Source organism: Dipodomys merriami, unplaced genomic scaffold (genome assembly GCF_024711535.1).
Source record: "Dipodomys merriami isolate MVZ:Mamm:240054 unplaced genomic scaffold, mDipMer1.0.p SCAF_32, whole genome shotgun sequence".
In the NCBI taxonomy this organism is placed as follows: domain Eukaryota; kingdom Metazoa; phylum Chordata; class Mammalia; order Rodentia; family Heteromyidae; genus Dipodomys; species Dipodomys merriami.
In genome coordinates, this window is record NW_027204715.1 from 16,957,882 (window position 1) to 16,983,693 (window position 25,812).

At 34.2% G+C, this 25,812-nt stretch overlaps 1 long non-coding RNA gene across 1 annotated transcript in view; it reads left to right on the forward strand.

Annotated features, from left to right (window-relative positions):
- The window catches only part of LOC138841426 (uncharacterized), a 41,931-nt gene extending 17,245 nt beyond the window's left edge, over nucleotides 1-24,686 (forward strand). Inside the window, exon 3 of the long non-coding RNA XR_011376430.1 lies at nucleotides 24,394-24,686. This is a non-coding gene — a long non-coding RNA (uncharacterized lncRNA). The remainder of the gene's footprint in view (nucleotides 1-24,393) is intronic.
- The last annotated feature ends 1,126 nt before the right edge of the window (nucleotides 24,687-25,812 follow it).

Below are 25,812 nucleotides of genomic sequence, written 5' to 3' on the forward strand. Positions count from 1 at the left end.
GTGGTAAATTCATTTAGTTTTTGTTTGTCACAGTATGTTTGTTTTTCCCTTGTGTATGAACAAGATTTACTGAGTAGAGTAGCAAATAGTTAATCAAACATGATTATTTTTGTTTGTGATTCATTTCTATAAGCTACTGGGAAAATTTTTTCAGTTACAGTTTTCCAAAAAGTTATCTTTAGAACCCCAGAATATATTATTAGAAGTTTTAAAGTGATAAAGTCTAATATTACATCAAAATACTACATAAAATCACTATGGCATGACATAATGATCAATGGGGACTCTAGCTTAAGGATAGCCTCAATGTAAGAACATAATTTCATGTGGGAGAACTATTAATACTGCTAGTGTCTCTAAAATTCCTTCAGAGAATGACATTATATCTCACCTTATTTTCTATAAAATCAGAGTTTGATTAAAATAGTCTATAGACCATTTTGCCTCTGCAATTGGTTATTTCAAAAATAGAATTATAAGGGAACTTAAATATTGAGATTGCTATGTAATTTTACATATGGCTGTGAAATAATATACTTTTGATTATTCATGTAAAACTCCCATCATAACACAATCATAATCATATTTTACACAGCATATTATTTTTTATATTGATGTACTCTTTTTGTACAAATTTTTTATTGTGAAAATACTGTTCAGAGGGGTTACAGTTACATGATCAAGGTAATGAGTACATTTCCTGTCAAACATTGTTGCCTCCTCTTTAATTTTCCCCTACCATCACTTCCCTCCCACCTCCACAACTACACTCCCCCCACCCACCTAAATTGTTAAGTTCATTTTTCAACATAGTGTCTTGTACAATGAGTCAACCTGTATCCCTATTTTAACATTTTGTTTTTTTTCCCTTCCCATCCCCAAATTTAGACAAACATCAAATACAGTGAAAACAGGGGTTATACTGTATGTGTTTGGGAGGAACATCCAAAGCAACAAAAAAATCACATGGTACCTTGTAAATATGTTAGAAACAATAGCAAGCAAGAAAAAAAAAAACAAACAAACACTTGTGTCCCTATCTTGTGGTTCATTTTGTTTAACTTCATCTTATCTGGTCTTATGACCTTTTCTGCTTGTCCCAGACTTATACTAGTTATTGCAAATAAGGGAAACCATGGGACTTCTGTTTCTTTGGGCCTGGCTTACTTCACTTAATATAATTATTTCCAGGTTTTTCCATTTCCTAATTAATGGGGAAATGTCTTTCTGATGAAGGCATAGAATTAAAACTTCAAGCAAAGAGAGTGATTAAAATACACACATGGATCAATTTTAACATGCAAGCATTTTATAAAATTTGATTTATATCATTTCATTAATACTATATGATATTCCTAGAGAGCAAATATTTTATTATTTATATAGATGAAAAAAGTAAATAATTAAAATAATTTTACCTGAAAAGTAGAAAAAATATATTTCTTATGAATATTTATCTTAATGATATGTAGTTACAATTATTTATAATGTTCTAAAACATTTGCTCTCTTTGAATTCACACTAATGTTGAAAAATAGTTACTGAAAGCAACTTACAGAAATATATATGTAAATGTTTAATTTAGAAAATTTCTCTTGAAGGAAAATAAAATGATTAAGCAAATTTTAAAAGAAGATTTCTTATTATTACATAAAAATGGAAACATTAAATCTTCTGTAAGTCACACAAAACATGGTTTAGAATTATGACAGTGGAAATTAGCAACATATCTTAAAGGAGAAAATCTACAATAGTAGTGAAGAGAAAAGTAATGTAAAACACTGAACTTTTGGCATTCTTAGATTTGCAGGTAGAAGATGTTTTATCCTATGTTGGAAAACCAAGTATGTTTTATGTATAAACTGATATATCTATGAAAGTTCAATTGAAATAAATACAATTTTATTTGGCATTTTGGATGATGTAAAATATTGTAGGATACAAAATAAATTAGACCTAAAAATGAATAAATACCATATCTTAAGATATTAAAAGATTTAAATTTTGGATGCACTCATAGATAATAAAGCATAATTGACATAATTTTCTATTTTAATAAGCAGCACAAGAGATAGTTGTACAAAGATTGGAGGAACTCAAAATAGAAAAGTCAGAATTTGATGGTATTTTTTTTTGGTTGTTGTTGTTTTGCCAGTCTTGGGGCTTGAACTTAGAGCCTGGGCTCTGTTCCTGGGCTTCTCCATGCTCAAGGCTTGTGCCATTTGAGCCACATCACCTTTTCTGGATTTTTCTGAGTAGTTTATTGTAGATAAAGAAGCTCATGAACTTTCCTTCCCAGGCTGACTTCAAACCATGATCCTTAGCTCTTCGCCTCCTGAGTAGGTAGTATTACAGGTGTCAGCATCAGCTTCCAAATAGTTGTAGGTACTGTCTAGTAAAAAAAAAAAAAAAAAAAAAAAAGAAAGAAAGAAAAAGATGGGGTTATCCAAACCTCTTTTACATGTAGGGAAAGTGATCAAGTAACACCAAACAGTAATTACCTAGCTAAAATGGTCAACAGTGATGAAATTCAGACTCCTGAAAGAGAATGGTATCAGAAAAGACTAATAAAATTATTCCTAGTGTAAAAATAACAAGAATAATGGGCGGACTGTGACTAAAATTTCAGATTAAATGGGGAGATTAAGTGTGAATTAAATGCATATTTCTCAGATGCTATATTTTCAATTCAGTGTTTTGTATGAGAGTGACAATGATAAGACTATGTTTAGAAATTGAAGAAAGGAATAACGGTTAAAAATGCTAACAGAACACAACATGTCAAATAGTAAAACCAAACAATATCGTTTATATCCATTGGAGGTACACAGTCATAGATTTAAATAAATTGATATAAAACATTATTGTTTTATCCATGTATGAATGGAACTATGTACCACAGTTTATTTGGGTACTTATTCTGGTTCCCATCAAGCTTCCTGTTAGAAGCATACTAGTATCTTACCGTAAACAGATACTTTAAATAGACCTATATGGCATTAACTTTATTGACTTTTTATCATGAAGACACATAAGTAAAAAGAGTATTATAATTGAAATAATTACACAATTAGGAAATGATGTTTAATAGGGTAACAATGTTTATTTGGTTAACTTTCATTATAAAATGAAATGAAATAGGCACAACATGACCTTATTTAAATAATGATTAAATAAACGTTGGGGAGTTTAATAACTGTCTCCATATTGTATAGTAATTAAATGCAAGAACAATTATGATAAACTGCCAAGTGAACATACCCAATATGATTCATAAATTTTGGACATACATGGTTGTTAACAAGTGTGTTGTATAAAACACATTTTACAGGGAACCAAGTGTCAAATAATCATGCATTTAAATGGTATGTTATTTCACAGACACTAATCAATTGATTAATTTTAATGCAGAAACTTGAGTGGGATAAAATTTACAACAGCATGTACATAGGTAAAATTGTAGGATACAGAGAAAGGAACAAAACTATTCATCTGGTTTAGGAAGGACAGACAACTTAAGTTTCAACATCAGCCTTATAGAAGGAAGTAAAACATTTAGAGTTTCTGAATACATCTGAAATTCTAAAAACTTGAAGAAGAAAAAAGACTTAGTAATTGAATTGATTTTGAGAAAAAAAAACATTTTGGAAGTGTAGTGCAAAAGTATCAATAAAAAAAACCAAAAAAACTATTGGTCAATTTTCAGTAAATATTTCTGTTCCTAAATTTAATAATCCTTGAAATTACTTTCAAAGACCTGCTACCTTCACAATACAATATATATATATATATATATATATATATATATATATATATATAGTATTGTGAAAATACTGTACAGAGTGGTTACAATTACATGGGCAAGGTAATGAGTACATTTCTTATCAAGCATTGTTGCCTCCTCCTTTGTTCATTTCTACTAACATCAACTTATCTGACCTTTTCTACTTGTCTCACACATATACTAGTTATTGCAAATAAGGAAAACCATGCGACCTATGTTTCTTTGGGCCTGGCTTGCTTTGCTTAATATAATTTTTTCCAAGTCTTTCCATTTCCTAACAAATGGGGCAATGTCATTCCTTCTGATGGAGGCATAGAATTCCATTGTGTATATATACCACATTTTCTTGATCCATTCATCTACTGAGGGGCATCTGGGTTGGTTCCATATCTTAGCTATAGTAAATAAAGTAGCTAATTATATATTATATTTTACCTTTACAGAATCAACCAGCATCTGTTTAAAGTTATATGGCATAATAGAGACTAAGAGCCGGGCACCAGTGGCTCACACCTGTAATCCTAGCTACTCAGGGGCTGAGATCTGAGTATAACAGTTCAAAGCCAGCCTGGGCAAGAAAGTCAGTGAGACTATTATCTCCAATAAGTCTAGAAAACAGGAAGTGGTGCTGTGTCTCATGGGGAGTGCTAGCCTGGATCTGAAGAGCACAGGGACAGCGCCCAAGCCCAGAGATCAAATCCTATAACCTAAAACAAAACAAAAGAAAGACTAGATAGTTAATGTTTCTTAACATTTAAATACATTTGTATATATAACAGATAACAAACTCACCTGAGTACATTCCTAATATAAGAACAGCTTTGCTCTGGTGAATGATAGACCTTGAATAAATAATAATTCTTTCTTGATTTTGATAATAATTTTCTTAATTGACAGATTGTTTTTCAAGGTCAGTATACACTTAATTCTTTCTTTCTTCCTTTCTTTCTTCCTCTCTTTCTTTCTTTCTTTCTTTCTTCCTTTCTTTCTTTCTTTCTTTCTTTCTTTCTTTCTTTCTTTCTTTCTTCCTTTCTTTCTTCCTTTCTTTCTATAATGCAAACTTTTTTTTTAATTCCCTGGGAAATACAAGTCATAACAACTTACAAATTCAAGGTGAAAGTGGGCAGAATAAATTTTCTACATTTTACCTTAAAAAAAATTCCTTGTGTTTTACTAAGCTTTATTGCTCTGGCCAGAGATTTACCACTTGAATCACTTCAGCCACCCATCCAGCCTTTCTTTACATTCATTATTTTAAAGATGGATCTGGTGTGAACCTATAACTGGGTTCATAAATTTTGAATTATATTCCTGTGTGTGTGTGTGTGTGTGTGTGTGTGTGTATGTGTGTGTGTGTGTGTGTGTGTGTGTGTGTTGCTGGTCATGGTGCCTGAACTCTGGTCCCTGGCACTGTCCCTCAGCCCTTCAGCTCAAGGTTACCACTCTACTAATTGATCCACAACACCACTTCTGGCTTTTTCTGCTTATGTGGTGCTGAGGAATCAAACCCAGGACCTCATGCATGCAAGGCAAGCACTCTACCACTGAGCCACCTTCACAGCCCTGTGTGTGTGTGTGTGTGTGTGTGTGTGTGTGTGTGTGTGTGTGTGTGTGTGTGTGTGTGTGTGTGTGTGTGTGTATGTGAGAGAGTTGTATTTGCTTACATTTGCCAACTGATGGGCACTGAATGTGGACTGGTTCCATTTCTTTCTAGTATGGATAGTGCTTCAACAAACTAGGATTGCAGAAGTCTCTTTGAATACTGAATGCTTTTCCTTTCTTAATATTTGTTCATTGACATTGCTAAATCAGTAGTAATCTCATTCTGACAGTTCACAAATACTTTCATTTTGGTGATTATATAATCAGATTATATAATCATTGCTGATCATACCATTTGTTGTAGAAACATTCTTTTTTATCCAACTCCCATTTAATATGTTTTTATTTCGTTAGTGTCCAACACTTCTGGTAGTTTCATAATTTCTTGCCTTGCCATCTAATCAACTTGAATTGGCTTTTAACTCATGGAACACAGGTATCTAGTTGTGCACTTGTGCATTTGACTATTCAGTTTTCACACAAGCTTTATTAAGAAGCCTACATCAACACCACTATGGTTTGCCAAATGGCCACTTTTATAATATTAAACATATAACATATAATGTATAAAAACTGCTAAGAAGTACTTGTGAGATCAATACAATGTCAAGTACTTCTTGTAAACTATTGGGTGATTATCAGTTTCTATCCTGCAATATTTATTAGCATGTGATCTTATTAGGACTGTATTTAGTGTCTGAAAGTGTTCTGTTCTCATATTACATTACATTTATGTAATGTATTGAATCATATTCACCACCTACGTCACTCTTTCTTATTAACCTTTTAATGCAGTTTTAATGCTTTTCATTATTCCATTCTCATACTGCATACTTTACTTTAATTGTATTCACCCTATCATAACCAAGAGTTATTAAATTACTTTTGTTTTCACACGTCAAAAACATTATTAACTTCTACAATTATTAGAAATATTTATTCTTATTGTGATGTAATGTGTGTTCAGATATGTACCCCAAAGTGCCTTTGGATAATACCGAGAAGGATTTTTCATGTTGCAGTTTTAATAATTACCTTGATTCATTCAATGATTCTTGTTTAATTTGTTTTTATTATCTTAAAAATACAATGTATCTTGATCAATGTCGCCCCTTTCAACATTGTCACTCATCCCTCCCCTACCTACCTCTTCCCTAACACTTCTTACTTTAGTAAAATATACACTAAATTATTATATTTTTGCCAGACATGGGGCTTGAACTCAAGGCCTGGGTACAGTTCCTGAGCTGCTTTTGTTCAAGTCTAGCATTCTATGACTTGAGCCACAGTGCCACACCAACTTTTCTGTTTATGTGGTACTGAGGAATCGAACCCGGGCTCCATGCATGCTAGGCAAGCACTCTACCACTAAGGCACATTCCCAGCCCCTACATTAAATTTGTGATTGTATTTCCCCCTCTTCATTTGTCTATATCTACGTTTTTCACATGATCCCATCGTATCCTTTCCCTTTCAAGTAACAGCTTCCTGTTTTTTGTTTTGCTTAACTTTGACATCTCCTTGCTATGAACTGAGACCATTTGAGTTTTTCCTTAGTTCTGACATACATAGATAACATAACAAAAAAAGTGACAATATACTTTCCAGGTTATCCAAAATTTCTTTTTTGTTGTCCAAATTTCTTTTTTGTTGTATAAGAACATATTCAAAAATAATTGCTGGAATGTGTGCCTCACATTTGTTATTTTATTGTTTGGTTTCAGATGGTCCAACCGTTATTTACAACTGCCTGCATGTATCAATTCAAAGTTGGTACTCATTTAGTGCTAAGAGTAAAAAACAAAGTGGCTAGAGCAGCAACTCTTGGCTATACAGAGATCTGTAGTCCCCTGAAGGCTTTTACAGCATTCCTGGATCAGAAGTGGCATTTCTAAAGGTCATCTCTCTCCTAAGTACTAGTCAATTACTGAGCAGCAGGTAGCACTGACAGTTAAACACTGTTACAGAATTAGCTAGACTACTGAAAAGATGCTCATATGCATTTCAAACATCTACGTGCTATTTTCCAATCAACATATCTTCATCTGCACATGAAACTCCCATTTCAGATTCTCAAGGAATCTCTGAATCACAGGGTGCAGAAAATAGCAACAACAGAAATCCTTAATTTAATTGTCATTTCTATTCTGACTAAGTTAGTTAAAATTTCTCCATTAATACCTTATTGTAATAATATTTTATGTAATGCATTTAAATAAATTGAATTCTATAATAATAGTATTAGATAAGGAAAGATAATCCACATTCAAGCATTTAAATATATATGATACATATGAACATGTACATAAAAATTGTACATATACACATACCATTCTTCTTTTTTTTTTTCTGATCATGGAGCCTGAACTCTGGGCCTGGGTGCTGTCCCTCAGCTCTTCAGCTCAAGGCTAGTGTTCTACCACTTGAGCCACCATGCCACTTCCAGCTTTTTCTACTTATGTGGTGCTGAGGAATGGAACACAGGGTCTCATGCATGCAAGGAAAGTGCTCTACCACCAAGCCACCTTCCCAGTCCCACACATGCCCTTCTTTATAAACTAATTGAACCTGCATATGAAGATGAGCCCATCACTGGTCATTAGATTTTATAGAAGCAGAAATTTTGTCTACGTTGGTCAGTAACACACACCTAATATCTAGATGGCTTCGCATTGTTCATTATTTCCTGAATAAAATATTATATGGAATTTGTCATTGATATCACAAGAAAAAAAAATTGGTGCCTTTTAAGGCTAGTACTAGCATACATGGGTTTATTAAAAGAAAAATGAATGTTTAAAACAAACAAAATATCCCTTGTTAATACAGATTACCGAACTTTAAATCTAGCATGTAGTTTATTTTATCTACAAACTTTACATATATCAAGGAGAATAAAACCAACTGAATTCATGAAAAGTAGTCCAGATGAATAGGCATTCTGACCACAAATGAGTCTGACTTGAAGTTCATCCTCTTTACTGGCTTCCAAAAACATGTAACCAACCACTGTAATTTATTTTTCTAATTGATTGCAAGACAGATAGGTGGGGGTGACATGTAGGGGTGAAATGTTCCATAAGCTGAGTGGTGAATTTCACAGGAAAGCTCATTGCACTTGTTTTCAGTGCACATCTAAAAGAAGTTATTCTAGTGAGAGCAGGTTGAGAAGTTTAGAAGATAAGCCTGTTTGGATTCCCCAACGCAACCACGAACAGAGAGGGATCAAGATTACAACTAGGCCTCTACAACATTAAGTGCATAATTTTATTTGTAAATGTATTTGTAAAGAGGCCCACTAGCAACAACCATCAAGAGGATACTGAAATTATCAACATGGTTCTACTATGGAGTGGTGATGTTTAGTGACTTTCCTAATCTTCATCAAACTAACCACCAAAAAGCTAGAAGTGAATCTGTGGTTCAAGGTTAAAATAACCTTGAGCAAAAGTCTCAGGGGCAGGTTGAACAGAGTTCAAGCCCAAGTCCCGTGTGCATGCACACGCGCACGCACCCACCCACACACACTCACACAGAGTCTAAATCACACTCATGCGATAGGACAGGTTCAAAGATAAAATGCTGCAGATCTTGTGAAACATTTTGATGATGATGGTGGTGGTGGAGATGAATGAAATTTGAATCCATTTACTTCCTCCTGATCATTTCTCTTACATGGTATTAAGTTCTCAAATTATTTTACTGCTAATAATAATTAGATCTGCCTGCTGTGTACGTGCACCATCTTTTCACTTTAACAAAGAACAGCTCACTTTTCCCTTGTCAAGTATAGAGGATAGTCCTTTACTAGTTATATGGACAGAATTTCTCAAAACCTACCATTTGAGACAAGCTTTTATGCAGAGATGAATTACCTGTGAAGCATGCTAAAATGTTAGGTTTGGTGTAAATTGCGTAATCCAAACAGTATTTCAGGTGCTACTTTCTGAAGTTTTAGTATTAAGAACTCCATTGATAAACACTCCCCGTATGAACCACAACTCCTGCATGACATCCCTTCTCCTTCGGTACATCAATGATTTCTAAAGAATTTGTCATAATCATAGTACATCAATTACAGGACGATAGATTGTAGTCTTCCAGTAAAACAATATTTCTCCATTGAATTTCAAACGTTCTGCTCTTTGTTTCCAGTATGAGAAGCAATTTTCCCTATACCAGGGCTTCATGTGCCCCTGCTGCTCTTACATCTCTATACTGTCTTCAAGTTTCTCATTTTTAAAAATTTCTTGTGTTTCAAATTAAATGCTAACTATCCCAAGAGTCCCTTTAGGAAAACTTAATAAATACAATCCATCTCTACCTTTTAAGATATTTTTTTCTGGTACAATTACAGCTCTACCTTGTTTGGTGGGATGTTGGCTTAACTTACATAATCAAAGCTTTCATTTAATCTATCTATTAGAGGTGGATACATAGACAAATATACACATATGTATTATTCACATGTTATATATATGGTATATATATTTGAGTATATGTATGCACATGATATATACATATATATGCATGTATATATACATGCTGCTGCTGGTGGTGGTGTGTGACTATATATATGCATATATATATGTAATATGAAATTTGGAACAATTTATATTAGTTTGTTTTAACTGATTTAAAAATTTCTATAAATGGCCTGGCTTACATTATCAAGACATTTTTGCTAATAATTCCCAAGGTCAGAAATCTAAAATTTATCAGAGTATCTCTCAGGTCACTTTTCTAATTCTCAGTTCATAAAATTTCCTTTGTACACATGAGCTAGGTACTAATTTCTAGCCTTACAAGTCATTGGATTTGCCTATAGTTATTACATATAACTATTTCTCTGGTTTTCTTTGTGATTATAAAGTTGAATAGGGTTGGGTTTTTGTGAAGGGCAGGGATATTTGCATAAAATATGAGATATTTCTAGGCTTCAAAAGAATTTGCAAACTATGTTCCTCTGATGGTTTTAATAAGTTTCATTTCCTTTAAGTATGTTAGATTTGATATCTAATTTCAAATTATGTTTTAAAATATATTTCTACTAGTTTATGAGTATGTATGTAAATTCAAAAGCATGATGGATACAATTTATAACAGGGTATTAAGTCATTGAACATGTTTGAATCATAAAGATTGCTGAGACAATAAACTGAGACACGTTTCCTGAAAGGTAGATATTCCATACTACTGTAATTACCCTTATCTGTAAAGACAAATTACAACACTTTGAGTTCTTAAAGATTCAGGAAACTCAGTTAGGAAGAAGAGAATGTGAAATGTGTTCAATAAAAATTAGTATATGGATATTTCATCTATCATAAGTGAGTTAATTTCTAGAGTCAAATTTTCTTATGGTGAAGACTTTTCTGCACTAGTGATTATATAAGCATTTTTAGGTTTAATTTTTCTCTTTCTCTATATTCTAAGCAACCATTCAGTCCCCAGTTTTATTACTGTATTTTTAATTTAATTTTATTGTCAATGTGATGCACACAGAGGTTACAGTTACATTCATAAGGTAATAAGTAACATTATCATCCTCTCCTCCTTTTTCTCCCGCTCTCCCCAACCAACACCCCCCCCCGTCACTACACACCACAAGTTGTAAAGTGCATTTTCAACATAGTGACTTGTGAATATCTCTGATGCATTGGTTGCCCCTTTGTCCTTTGTCTCACCATTTTGCTGTTCCCAATCAGATAAACAGGTTGCTGTTATAAACAATTTGATAAATAATCTACACTGTATTTGTTTGAGCCATGTTCTGTGACTGGTGGGAAATACAACAATTTCCTCCTTACTGCTTCCGAACTCAGTTTTGCTCTTCCTACCACACATAATTTAATCTCTCTGATCTTGCACATACATTGTGGATGTAAAGTTCTTCACCCTTAAATATGCAGCAGTGATGCTCGCTAGATATTATGTTGAAAATGAACTATATGACTTTTGGGTAGGGATAGGAGGGAAAAATTGGAAGATTGGAGGGAAAAATTGGAAGATTGGAGGGAAGGGTGACATTGTTACAAAGAAATGTCACTGTTACCAGACTTATGAAACAGTAACCCCTCTGTTCATCACCTTTACCCTAAGAATAGTAAATATTTTCTTCACCCTTGTTAAGAAATCTTACTCATTCAGATCTTGAAAAGTTCAGTTATCATCAAAATGCAGTATTTTCTTTTTTTTGGGTGGGGGTCCGGTCATGGGGCCTGAACTCTAGGCCTGGGCACTGTCCCTCAGCTCTTCAGCTCAAGGCTAGCACTCTACCACTTGAGCCACAGTGCCCTTCTGGCTTTTTTTTCTTTTTGCTTATGTGGTGCTGGGAAATCGAACCCAGGGCCTCATGCATGCAAGGCAAGCCCTCTACCACTGAGTCACCTTCCCAGCCCCCTAAAATGCAATATTTTCTTAATTTCTGGAAAGGATATCTTAACCTAAATGATATGTTAAGAAATCTTAATCCACTATTCTAAGAGCAAATTCAAAAGAACTCATAGCAACCTATATGCAGCAGTCTAAAGCATGCAAAGCCACAAGCACACTCTAGAAACCTCCTTTGTGTAATTTTAAGGCATTCATTAAGCTGTTGGAGGAGCATTTCTTTCCTTTAATCTGAACTTCCCCAATACTTAAAACATGCATATGATATTTATGTAATTGAATATAATTATATAATTTCTATAATTTATATAATTAATGGTGTCAAATAGGGAAATTTTCTCATGGCTTAATTACAAAAGAAATTGGGTCTTCCTGTCATATTTTAGGATAATTGAAACAGCCCTACAGAATTTTCTACTTGATCAAGAGCCATGATTCTTTGCATCAATCCATTCTATTTCTCTCAGAAAATGAGATAAAACACATTTGTTTAATAGTGAATAGCAACAATAAGCAACTGGTGGCATATTTCATTACCAGTATTCTTCATTTTATTTTGCTACTCTTTAGAGAGCCCAATTTTCTCAAATACAATTTTCATACTATCAGCGGCCCAAATCATACACAAATATATAATTTCAATAATGCACTTAAAGATGTTTGAACTCAGAAGAGCACTGCTATGTTCTGATCATATTTTGAGTGTTCCCCACTTTTGAGTACACCCCAGTTTCGAGGTATGAAAAGGATGGAAACACAATGGTGTTCATAGTTGGGTCCTTTGGAAGTGATTGGGATTAGAGCAGGAGTTAACCTTGGTGGCTCTTAAAAGGGAGAGAAAAGATAGAAAGGCATGCGTACAATCTTTGTCTCTTAACACACAGGTTACTTGGCTCCACTTCGGGAAACAGCCAATGAAAAGGTTGGTGTAGTTTCCAACTCAATTATTCCCCAAAAGTCCACATGTTGGAGGCTCTATCTCCTAATCTGCTGTGCTATCAGGACTTAGTGAGACCTGAAGGAGCTAGAGCCCAGGGACATATTGAAGCCGTAGGGGCTAGGTTCTTGGTGTGGAGATGGAGGATCTCAGCCCCTTCTGTTTTTGCAATGGGCTTGGAAGTTCTACCTCACTGTGTGCTTCTACCTATTCAGCCAACCTTATCTCAGCCTGGGCCAACAGGAGCAAAGCCAGGGCATTGTCTCTCAGCCATTATGCTTATGTCTAACATTCTACCACTTGAACCAGCCTTTGAGGTTTGTTTGTTTGCTTATTGGTTAATTGGAAATATAGGCCTCAAGGAGTTTTCTACCCAGGATTACTTAAACAATGATCTTCCAGTCTTGGCCACTTGTGATTACAAGTTGGAGCCATTGATGCCTAACTTTTAGCCTCATATAAATATATATATATATATACACACACACACATACATACATACATTTATATATATACATATATTTTATATATATACATACATTTATATATACATATAAATATATATATTTAATTAGACAAAGGAGTTGCCATTTAACAAAGCAGTTTATGAACACAAGGCATCTTGAACACTGTCAGTTCTTTCAACATTCCCCCACATCCCTCCTGTGCTCACCCATTTCCTCACTTTTCTTAATTTTGTAGGCTGCACATTGAATTGTTGACTGCATTCTCCCCTTTATTTTAAATGTTATTCAAATATTTTGTCCATAGTTATGAAAACTATGGATATTGGTGAGATACCAAGAACATGAAGAACCTTGGAACAAGAGATTTTTAAGAACTGCTCTATTCCAAACATTCCATAAGGAAAGTTTCCTTGCCATTATCCCCTCTCTCGCATAAATAGTTATTTTGTATAGAAATGTATCTAATAATACATATATACATATATTCATGCAAATACTCACAAACACACATTTATTTTTATAATTATACAATTGGACACTGAAATGGCTTAATGTTATCTTTCAAAATCCACTAGCTGCTATCATTTGAATTCAATTTTACTGTGCTTTGTTGTGATAACAATTTGCATTTCAATATTATAGTCTTAAATTATTTATCTTTAAAAACACCAGCAATAATAGTATCTGATTTTGCTCACTTTTTCTTTGACCTTTAGGTTAAGAGCTAATACTGAAATCTCAAAATTACCACATGATTCAAGGTGGATAAGGTCAGCCATGAAATAAAATGAACAGAAAAATATAGAAAAATACATACAATGTGCAACAAGAAACAATACCAACTTACATGTGACAATAATTAGGGTATATTAAGTAACATTGACAAGTTTCTACAAAGTGTTAAGCTCACGTTAAAAATGAATTCACACCCATGTATTCAGGCTTATTGTGAAAATCACTTAAATTTTATGTTTATTTCTTAACTTCTAGGCTACTTTCCAGATTAATGTCATAATGTGGGTTTAGTTAATAAATGTTTTATGAGTTTGGTTTCAGTGCACAGATGTTTCCTTTAAAAGTAACTTTACATGCTTCATTATTCCTTCAGTGGTATTATTGTTATTTCTGTTATTAACTATGGGGAAAATTATTTCTGCTTTGTTCCTTTGTTATACTTTATGACTAAAGAATTATCTCTACCATAGAGCTCGTTTTATTCCTGTTATTTTTAAAATTTATTTTTATTTTATTACATTTTTAAAATTTATTTTATTCCTTCTTCATTATTTCCTTTTCTTTTTGTGGATCTTGGGACCTGAGCTTACTATTTTGCTCAAGGCTAGCATTCTACCACTTTGAGCCACAGCTTCTCTTGTGGATTTTTTGTGGTTAAATGTTTCATAGAATTTACTACACAGGTTGGCTTCGAATCACAAGCCTCAGATCTCAGCTTCTTGAGTAACTACCATTTATCATGCCTCACTAACAAATTGCTTTTGTATCACCTTTCAAATGTTTCCAGATTTTCAAGCATACATGTATATTTTGTCCTTCAACCTCATGTTCGAACCTTAATTGGAGAAAAAGGGGATGTGGGTGAGGTACCAAGAACATGAAGAACCTTGGAACAAGAGATTTTTAAACCTTAGTTCTACTAGTAAATACCTAAGGAAGTTACTCAATATGTCCAATCATCATTCTTTTCATATTTATTTATTTAATACTGATGAATAAAACTGAAAAGAAAATGGCAGCCAACAGGAATTCTTTCCGTATTTTTATTAAATATCTTTATTAAATATTAAATATTTAAAAATAAAATATTTTATTCAGTATTTTTATGAAAGAAAATATTTAATTATTATTAAAATAAAAAATTAATCTTACTATACATATTCATGTTAATCATTCTTTTCATGTGGAATAATAGAATTCATATAGTTTATGCCAATTACAGCCTATTCACCAGAAAACCAGAAGTGTCACTGTGTTTGAAAATGATAGAACACTAGCCAGGAGTAGAAATGTTCAGGGACAGTGCCCAGGCCACAAGTTCAAGCCCAATTACTGACAAGAAAAGAAGAAAGATAGGAAAGAAAGAGAGAAAGAAAGAAAGAAAGAAAGAAAGAAAGAAAGAAAGAAAGAAAGAAAGAAAGAAAGAAAGGAGGGAGGGAGGGAGGGACTGAGGGAGGGAGGGATGGAGGGAAGGAAGGAAGGAAGAAAGAAAGAAAGAAAGAAAGAAAGAAAGAAAGGAAAGAAAGAAAGAAAGAAAGAAAGAAAGAAAGAAAGAAAGAAAGAAAGAAAGAAAGAAAGAATGAGGAACCAAAAATCCCTGTCCTACAAAAATTTGGAGCATTTATGGAGTGGATTATAAGCATAAATTTCTTTGTAAGTCTTGAAGTTTGGATGCAATCTCATCAGGATACAAAAAAGACCGTCAAGTTATTAAGAATACCCATTCACCACTCTCTATACTTTGTCAGAGTATTCTCATTACTTCAAACTGAAGTGCTTTTGTCACTATCAACTTCATTATTTGAAACCATCCTGAAGATGTTTCTTCTGATAACTGAAGAGTATTGCTATATTAATATGAATTAAAATCTTTTGGAAATATTATATAATCTTCCAGAAAATTTGTAAATTTTATATTTTCTGCAAGTATAAGAGAGGATTTTCATTTCCTTTGGTCTTCTAAACTGTTTAGTCATGTTTTAGTAACCATTTATCTCTTTTGATTTGTCATGAATGCACTGGATTGCTCTAAAAAAATGTAGGTAAGGAAAACAAAATAAAATGTGTAACATAATAAAGCTGTAAAGCTGTGATACCATTCTTTTGGGAATCTAGAAACCCTGAAGGAGGATTCAGCTCCAAGTGGAAAACAAATCAATATTAATATAACCATAGCAATTAAATTTGGCTTCACAGAATTAATAAAAAGAATATTTTAGTTTTGTTTATATCTGGTGATAAAATGTACTGAAATATATACTGTGGGGGTATAAAAATGGTTATGTGAATTTACAATCAGTAGATAAATTGCAGTTATTACTAATCAAAGTATATTATATACATGTATGAACATATCATAATGAAGTCCATCTGTTTACATAATTTTTATATCCAAAAGAGGAATTACTAGAAGAAGATTTTAAATGTTGTTTAAAATAATTTTTCAGTCATTGGCCATAAAAGAAGACTTATAAGATACCCATGGTCTTCAAAGTTACTTTTAATTTAACTTCAGTTTTGAATCTTCCACATGCCATTTTAAGGGAAAATATAATGCATTATCTTAATTCTTCATAAAACTCATTGTAATATCCTATAATAAAACACAGACTAATAGAAGAAAATATAGTTAATATATTTAATTAAAATATCGTGTGACATAGAAGAACTGAGAAATATACATTCAAAGACTATGGGAAATTTTGTACTTTTATGCTTAGGTTTGATAAAGAAAGGACAGTCAGGAATAATTAAGGTCTGATAAAAATAAGAATGTGTCCTAATGGTAATAAATAGGTAATAAAGAAATTAGCATAACTTACTTATTCAGATTTTTAAAATATTTTCATATGTGACAACTCTTCTCCCTGTGTATAGATAAAGAAGAGCTATTGGGGAGGAAGAAGGAAAATGGCACTTCTATAGATTCACTTCTATAGATTTCTCCATTGTCTATAGGCTAACATACTCAGTATACACAGTTTCGATATGCTGCAGCACATTTTCCTGGGCCGCAGTTACTTTCTGTAATTACATTTGTGTGTGCAAAGTATACATTGCACTTTTGTCATTCATGTAAACTCTGTGTACAACTACATATTATTAATTGTGTTTTAACTCAAATAACAGAAATCACCATGTTAACTGACCATTTTAGGCCCTTCAATTAATTTTTATGGTTGAAATTATTGCGTTCAAAAAATTTTAGAAAAATCTTTCAGTGTATATTATTTACTAAGAAATTAAGGACTATTTGATTCCAAGGTTCTTATAAATATTTAGTGATATTAATAATTTTGGGGTAAGTAAAGAATTATACGACTTCATCACCAGTGTAGACTTAAAAATGATGTAAAGCCAGGTGGCTCAGGCCTATAATCCTACCTACTCAGGAGGCTGAGATCTAAGGATTGTGGTTTGAAACCAGCCTGGGCAGAAAAGTCCCCATAATCCTCTTGAATTAACCACTCAACAAATGGAAGTAAAGCTGTGGCTCAATGTAGTAGAGTGCTAGCCTTGAACAAAAGAGCTCAGAGATAGTGCACATGCTCTGAGTTCAAGCCTCCTGACTGCCAAACAAAAAGCAAAACAAAACAAAACAAAAAAAACAACCAAACAAAAAAGTGTAAAACATTCACTTTGGAAAGAAAACATATGGAATGCATATATTTCAGCTTCAAAACCATTACCCATGATTTATCATGCATCAATTAAAATGTCAACATTTAATGGATCTAAATTTAATTCGCATCATCAAAGATGCTCTTATTACAGTTAATTTCAAACAGAAAATCAGAAATTGCCCTATTTTCATTTTAGAATATTTGCACAGATTACAAATCTAAATAAAGTTTAAAGCCAAAATCAAATCAAGATTTCCTTGAGATGCTGAGACCCCATCCCTCTCATTTTCTCCACCCATTTAAGAGCATCCATTAGTTTAATGACTTTGATGACCTGTATCCTCTCTATCTCTTCCCCACATTCATCTCTTTCCCCCACTTTCTTGCTCCTTCCCCTTCAAGCCACATCTGTTGCTCTGTATTTTTTTAAAGTACTCTTTTAGTTATTTTGCTGATTTTGGTGTGATCTTAGTTCTCTTTCTTAATGCATTTCATGCTTCACCTTTATGATGTGTTGGAAGGGAATATTCCTTCAAAAAAATGATTAGAGCTACCAGCACGACTATGTTTATTGCAGCATTATTTACTATAGGTAAGATATGGAACCAACCCAGATGCCCCTCAGTAGATGAATGAATCAAGAAAATGTGGTATAAATACACAATGGAATTCTATGCCTCCATCAGAAAGAATGACATTGCCCCACTTGTTAGGAAATGGAAAGACTTGGAAAAGGTTATATTAAGTGAAGTAAGCCAGGCCCAAAGACACATAGGTCCCATGGTTTCCCTTATTTGCAATATCTAGTATATGGCTGAGTCAAGCAGAAAAGGTCAGACAATTCTAACACATTTATAAGATTATTTCTTTTTTGCTTTGTATGTCCCTCCCCACAGTATAACACCTGCTTTCACTGTATTTGATGTCGGTATAATCTGTGGAGGGGAAGGGAAAAAACAAATTGTTTAAATAAGGATACAGGTGGACCCATTGTAACAATGAGATGTACAAGTTGTTATGTCGAAAACGAACTTTACAACTTTTGTGCAGGGGGGGGGAAGGGGAGGATTGGGTGTGGGGGGGGAGGATGGGAAGGGATGGGAAGGGGAAACAAAGGAGGAGGCTACAATGCTTGATAAGAAATGTACTCGTTATCTTGCTCATGTAATTATAACTCCTCTGTACAGTATTTTCACAATAAAAAAAAGAAAAAAATGATGAGAATATCTAAATGACACAAAGAAAATAGGGATCATTGGGAACAGAAATCTTTTCACAGAAGGATCAATTGTTATGAAAAGCCTACTTTTCAAGTTTCAGGTAATATTTGTATCTCATTATATGATACCTTTGTGTTGACTGAAAAAAATCAACTTTAACTCTTATAATGGCATTTGAAGTTCAGATTTTCTACCAGGCATGGTAATGTATTTCTGTAATTCTAGCACCAGGGAGGATGAGGAAGAGGGCTGTGGGTTTGAGGCTGGCCGGGTGGGCATGTGAGACCATGTATCAAAAAATTAAAAATAAAAGAGAGAGAAGAAAAGAAAGGGAAAAAAGAAAAGAAGAAAGAAGACAGGAATGAGGGAACGGAAGGAAAGCGGGAAAGAAGGGCTAGGGAAGAAGGGGAAGGAGAGAGAAGAGAGGGAAGAAGGAAGAAGGAAAGGGAGGAAAGCCAAAGAAATGGAGGACAGTTAATTAGCATTTTGATATCTGAAAAATTCCTAATTTGAAACACATATGCCTCAACAGTTTCTTGCTATATGGATGGACCTGAACCAGTTAAAATGCATATTCAGTTTCTTTTATGCAAGTACAATTATGGCTTTTGAATTTCTCTTGGTTAATCATCTCATATCTGGAGGTCAATGTGAGGGCAAGGTTAATAATATCCAATTTTGCAAAGAAATTCTCTACAGTTTTCAAATGTATGAGTGCAGATATTAACCCTTCTTTGTAAATGTGGAGACTGAAAAATTTTAAAAGATGTAATGATTTGCCTGATACTATGTCTCTGGGTTAGCAATGAATCATGGCTCAACATCTACCACAGCAATTGTACTGAAGCCTTTATCCCTTTCATCTGCAGCCCCTGTAATGCTCTGCAGTAACAAAGGATTCTAAATCTCACAAATGAGTTCATGCTGAGGTATTAGTCAGTGAGGAGGACTTTTGAAAACACTATTTTTATCAGCTGCTTCCAGTTGTCGTTAACATGGGAAATTGGTAAGACACAATGAAGACACATTAAAAAAATATATTATTGTATTGTTAGTACTCACACAGAGCTGCATGGATGCACAAACTTATCCTCTCCTTTAGTGCAAATCAATGCTAGATGTTTTTAGTTTGCAAGTAGCTCAAGGGAAAAAATCATTGCATGATTATTTCATTGATTAATATATTGTAGTCTTGAATTCTTATATCTGGGTTAGCTTTACAGAAGATTTCCATCCAGAAGAAGTTGAAACTGTATTAATATAAAGGCAATGTAAATTGACTCAATAGTTTAAGTCAGAGACAAAACAAGGTGAATATACCTATAAATCTGAATTTAAGAAGTAAAACTATTGTCTTGATTACAATGCTTTGTCTATCTTTTTGTTACTAACACATGGTTTAGAACACATGTGTTACTAACATGTTCATTAGAGCCATCATGATTAACAATAATAATTGTTATAATTAATAATTACTTTGTACTGGTGTCTTTGATTTATCCTTGTTAGTGCTCTATTGCATAAATGCCCAGGAATTGCTGGGTCACAGGGAATCTCTATATACTCAGTCTTTTGAGGAACGTCCATACTGCTTTCCAGAATGGTTGAACATGGTTATATTTCCACCAACAGTGTAACAGAGTCCCCTGTTGGCCGAATCCCCACCAGCTTAGTTATTGTTAGTTTTCTTGTTAATAGCCTTCTGACTGAGTTGAGGTGGAATCTCAGTGTTGTATTGGTTTGTATTTCCCCTATGGCTAGAGATTTTGAACATTTCTTCATGTGTCTGCTGGCTATATTTGCTTCTTCCTCTGAGAAATCTCCCTTTAAGTCATTAGCCAAATTATTAATTGGGTTGTTGTTTGAGGGATTATTTTTTGAGGGTTCATTTTTTTTTTGCTCTAAGTATGTCTTTAACACTAAGCCCTATTTGATGTATAGTTGGTTAACAAATATCTCCCATTCTGTGATCTATTTAACTTATTAGTCATGTTCTTGGTTTGCAGGAAGTTTTAAGTTTGATATTGTACCATTTGTAAGGTAATGGAAAGACTTGTGGGGGGGGGAGGGTAAGTGAGGTAAGCCAGATCCAGAGAAAAGTAGTTTGTATTGTTTCCCTCATTTTGGGAGCTGGAATGTGCCTATAAATCTAGAGGTAAACATACTGAATGATATATAAGTGGTTACAAAAGAATTGGTTGAAGTATTATAGACTAAAGTATTATAGGGAATATGCATAGTATAGTTTTTTTTTAAAGAAAGATTGTCAATGCACTACAAATCAGTGCCAAAAAATGGGTATTTGCAAGGAGTTGTCAGGCAAGGGGAAAACAGTAGAAAGAGGGTAACTGACTAGAACGTAGGCTAATATGCATTGTACATACCATAGAATTGAAAAAAATGGGAAAAATGAAGAGAAGTGGTCACACTGTTTGAAGAGAAATGTACTTCTTACCAAACCTGTACAGCTGTAATCCCTTTGTACATCACTTTTACAATAAAAATAATTTTTAAGAAATAAATAAAAAGCAAAAGAGTAAGAAGAACACAGGATCCCTACCCCAAGTTGTACAGTTTATTTCCACATAGGGTCTAGTGAGTATCACTGTTGAATTAGTTCACCCTTTGTCCTACCATTTCTGTGCTTCCCCAATCCCACCCCAAATCAGATAAACTTATATACAAGACAAAGGATACATAAATAAAAAAATAGTGATAAAGAGGGATAAGCCTGGGGGGGGGCTAAAATAAGTGTAAACAGTACAAAAAAGCCTTCTTGTTTCCATTTCTTGGAATTCATTTAGATAAGCATAATTTTATATGGTCATATACACATAGCTATTCAGCCCTTCTCTCCTAAGAATATCCTCTGTGGTCTCACTGTGTGAATGTTTAGAGTGGTGTTTAATTAATTATGTCCAACAGTAACTATTTGTCTTTGGATTTATCAAAAAAACCACAATTAAATGTGATTCATTACAAGGATGCAAAGCAGGCTCAATATACACAAGCCAATAAATAAAATTCAACCCATCAGCAGAAGCAAGGACAAGAACTACATGATCATCCTATCCACAGATGCAGATAAAGCATTTCACAAGAGCCAGCACTTCTTTATGATAAAAGCTAAGAATCCACGAAACATTCCTCAATATAATAGAGGTTGTATATGTCAAACCTACAGCCAGCATTATACTAAACGGTAAAAAGTTAAAACAATTTCTCTAAAATAAGGAATGAGTCAAGGATGTCTGCTCTTTCCATTCCTCTTCAATATAGTACTAGTATTCCTTGCTGGAGCAATAAAGTAAGAAACAGATCCAGATAGGGAAAGAAGTAAAATTCTTCCTCTTTGCATATGACTTGATCCTGTCTTTAAAGAATCCCACAGATTCCTCTCCCAAGTTAATTGAGCTGATCTGAAACTTTGGCAAAATATCAGGTTATAAAATTAACCCACAAAAATCCATAGCTTTTCTGTAAACCAACAATGAGAAGAGTGAGATTGAAATCAGGAAAGCAACCTAATTTGTAATAGCCTGAAAAATAAAAATAAAATAAAATACCTGGTTATAACTTAACCAAACATGTTTACTTAAATGATTAAATATTGGCAATTGATGAGTTCCTATTATCTTCCTTTATTTTTAATCAAACTCTTCTTGAAAGAGATCTGAAGCAAGCAACATTCTGAGGTAAGTATAAACAAGAGCCGATTAGCTTTTGTTTGTGAAAAAGAGTATGCTCAGTTTCTTGAATTATCCTAGGAACTCTTTCTAGCCAGGTACCACTGGCTCTTCCTTGGCTTGCATGCCTGCATTTCTTCCTACCTTATTCCTCCTTCTCTCCCTCCCTTCTTTCCTTCCTCCCTTCCTCCCTTGACAAAGATTCTGACCTCAACCAAGTGTTAGATAAACCCCTCTGTATCCTCTTACCTAGGACTTAAACTTGACTATAAAGCTTTAAGTGCTAACATAGCTTAATACATTTAATATGTTTACCAACTCAAAGCCAAGTCTGTAAGATCTCTCTCTCTCTATCTCACTGTCTCTTTAAGATAAGAAGGACAATGAAGGGAACAAGCTGTACAAAAGTGGGTACAGGTAATAGGTCCCAACTAGTCATCAGCAATGAGGAAATGTACTGGGAAATCAAAAGGAAGGATTACATCCCAATTTGTCAGACCCAAAATAATAGTTCCACTTCCCAACTCACAGATGATCTGTAGACAGGACTTAGCCACAGGAATTTCTCATAGGCAATTTCAATCAAACTAAAAACCAAAGGCTAAGACTGTTCTCACCCTAGAGACAATCCATTTTTAGAACTTTCAAAGTGTATTTGTAACAGATACCTTAAACTGTTTTTGCTGCCATAAATTATATTAAAATCGTGAGAGACAGCAGGCATCTGCCTCCATTTTGTACATTACTTTGTTCTAAGCTGTTCTGTACAGTCAGTTTGAAGTCATTTGGGTTCCAGAAAAGACAGAATTGATCAAAGACTTCTTTGTGACAAGGCATTGAAACTACCCCTAAGGAACAGCTGAGCTATGTCTCAGATCCCACTCAAATGGGGCAATACATATAAACAGCCTGTTTCCAGAGTGTCCTCCTTCCATGATGACAGTGACAAAACTTCTCCACCACCCAGGAAAACCAGAATGTAAACAAAGAACAACTAGGCCACACCAGTAACTGGGACTGAATATCTTTGCCTCCTGGCTCTCACTTTTCCTCTATTTAAAACTAATGCTTAGGTTTGTACCCTGAAGGTGACTAAAGATGGACTGAAGTGATGTCCTTGGATTGCTTCGTGTTCAACTCTTCATTTCCTTTACTGTAAACACTCATATCATTTTCTTATTTCCTGTCTAGCCTCAATTCTTCTCTTGCTAGATACTAGGCTAATGTTAACAAATACCCTGACTTTTCCTTAAAAATAAGGGGGAGGGGTAATATGTATATCCTATCATATTAATGTATGAAAATACCAAAGTGAATCTCATTAGTTTATGGAATCCATAGATGCTAGAAACTTTAGATCTTTGAACTCCTTATATGAAAATATAAAAATGAATCTTATTAGTTTATATAATTCATAGATGATACAAGCTTAGAACCCCTGGCCCCAGTACCTAAGGGAGTTTAGGTATTGATCTTGACAACTCCCACTAGCACAGACCACTTGGTCATTCACATTTACTCCAATTGTTTATGGGGCATCACCCTCCTCACTTTACTGGTGCCCTGTTCCCTTACACCTTTCAACACAACACACTCACAATTTGAGAATTTAAAGTTCAAATCAATTCATGAATACTTCTCCCCAATTATAGTTTTTACTGATCAAGATACTTGTTTACCACTACATTGGTAGTCTTTGACAATCTCTTCACTGCCACCCATGTGTACACTTTTAGATGGCTCATGGATTTGAGAAAGTCATGGCTGGTATTGGATTAGGTTCCTGTTTTCATGCATGGACTGTAAACAGCACTTTCTCCCAATCAGCTGCCACCTTGAAAGCCTGATTACCATGACACCCAAGGATTTTTATCATTTTTATCTTTGTTTCTTTAAGAAAAGGGGATGATTGTCTTAAATCCCTAACAATTTCATACTATCTGCAGGGAGAAGAGTCCAAGAGAGAAGACACAGGAGACCGGATGGGAATTCATGAATGCAGAAAGTACTTCCTCTGTTTGTCTCTTTTGCCACAGAATGAATAGGAAGAGTGAGAAGTACAGTGGACAGTGGAGTTAGCAAATTGCACCACTGAGAAGAGGACTACAAAGAACCTTGCTTGAACTTCCAGTTCTTTTTATATTTTGTTCACTGTTAGAAGCTCTGCAATACAAATAGAAATTGGGATGTTGCACCTGAATACTGCAGATATTTTGAATTCCTTCTGTTTCTCACTATAGTGAGTATAAAATTAAATGGTGAATGGTAAATTAGGTCTTAAAGATATTCTCTGTCTTTAGAATATATAAAAGCTGGGCTGGGAAGGTGGCTCAGTGGTAGAGTGCTTCCCTTGCATGAATGAGGCCCAGGGTTCAAATCCTCAGCACCACATAAGCAAAAAGAAAAAAGCTAGAAGTGGCGTTGTGGCTCAAGTGGTAGAGTGCTAGCCTTGGGCTGAAGAGCTGAGGGACAGCGCCCAGGCCCAGAGTTCAGGCCCCATGACCAGACCCCCTTCCCCCCCCAAAAAAGAATATATAAAAGCTGTTTCCCTCTAAAAACTGAAGACAGGGAGAACCAATGGAATAGCGATATTCTTAAGACAATATGTTGTAATTGACTTGTACAACTTGGGTGGAGGTTGAGGGGTAGGGAAAATAGGACAAAAATGAGGGAAGGCGTAACAAGTTTGACAAGAAATGTACTTATTACCTTACTTATTATTATTGTTATTATTGTTGTTGTTGTTGTTCTTGGTTGTCGGGCTTGCACTCTGGGCTTGGGTGCTGTCCCTGTGCTCTTCAGCTGAAGGCAAGTACTCTACTGCTTGAGCCACAGCACCACTTTGGGTTTTCTAGTTTATTGGAGATTAAGAGTCTCATGGACTTTCCTGCCCAGGCTGGCTTTGAACTGTTATACTCAAATCTCAGCCCCTGAGTAGCTAGGATTACAGGCATGAGCCACCAACACCCGGCCTTACTTATGTAGCTATAACCCCTCTATACATCACCTTGACAATAATCAAAGAAGGGAACTGAGTTTTACTTATTCCAAGAGTAAAAATCTCCTCATTGTTCAATAACATAGGTAAAAGAAAATTAATTTTCTCATCTATGAACTAGGAGTCTTGGATATTTTCAAAACCTGTAGTTATTTCATTGTAGCTTTATTGACATTTTCTGTAGCTTCTGATGGTAGAAAAAGTAACAAAATGAAATCTTTTAAGAAGTGTGCGTTTGTCAAACTGAAATATGCGCCAAATAACCACTTAAAGAGCAATCGAATATGGGACTTTGAACAAAGTACACACATCATTTCTTGTAGCTAAGCGTTTGATTGCACCAAGTAGAAGCTTTACTTCATGCAAA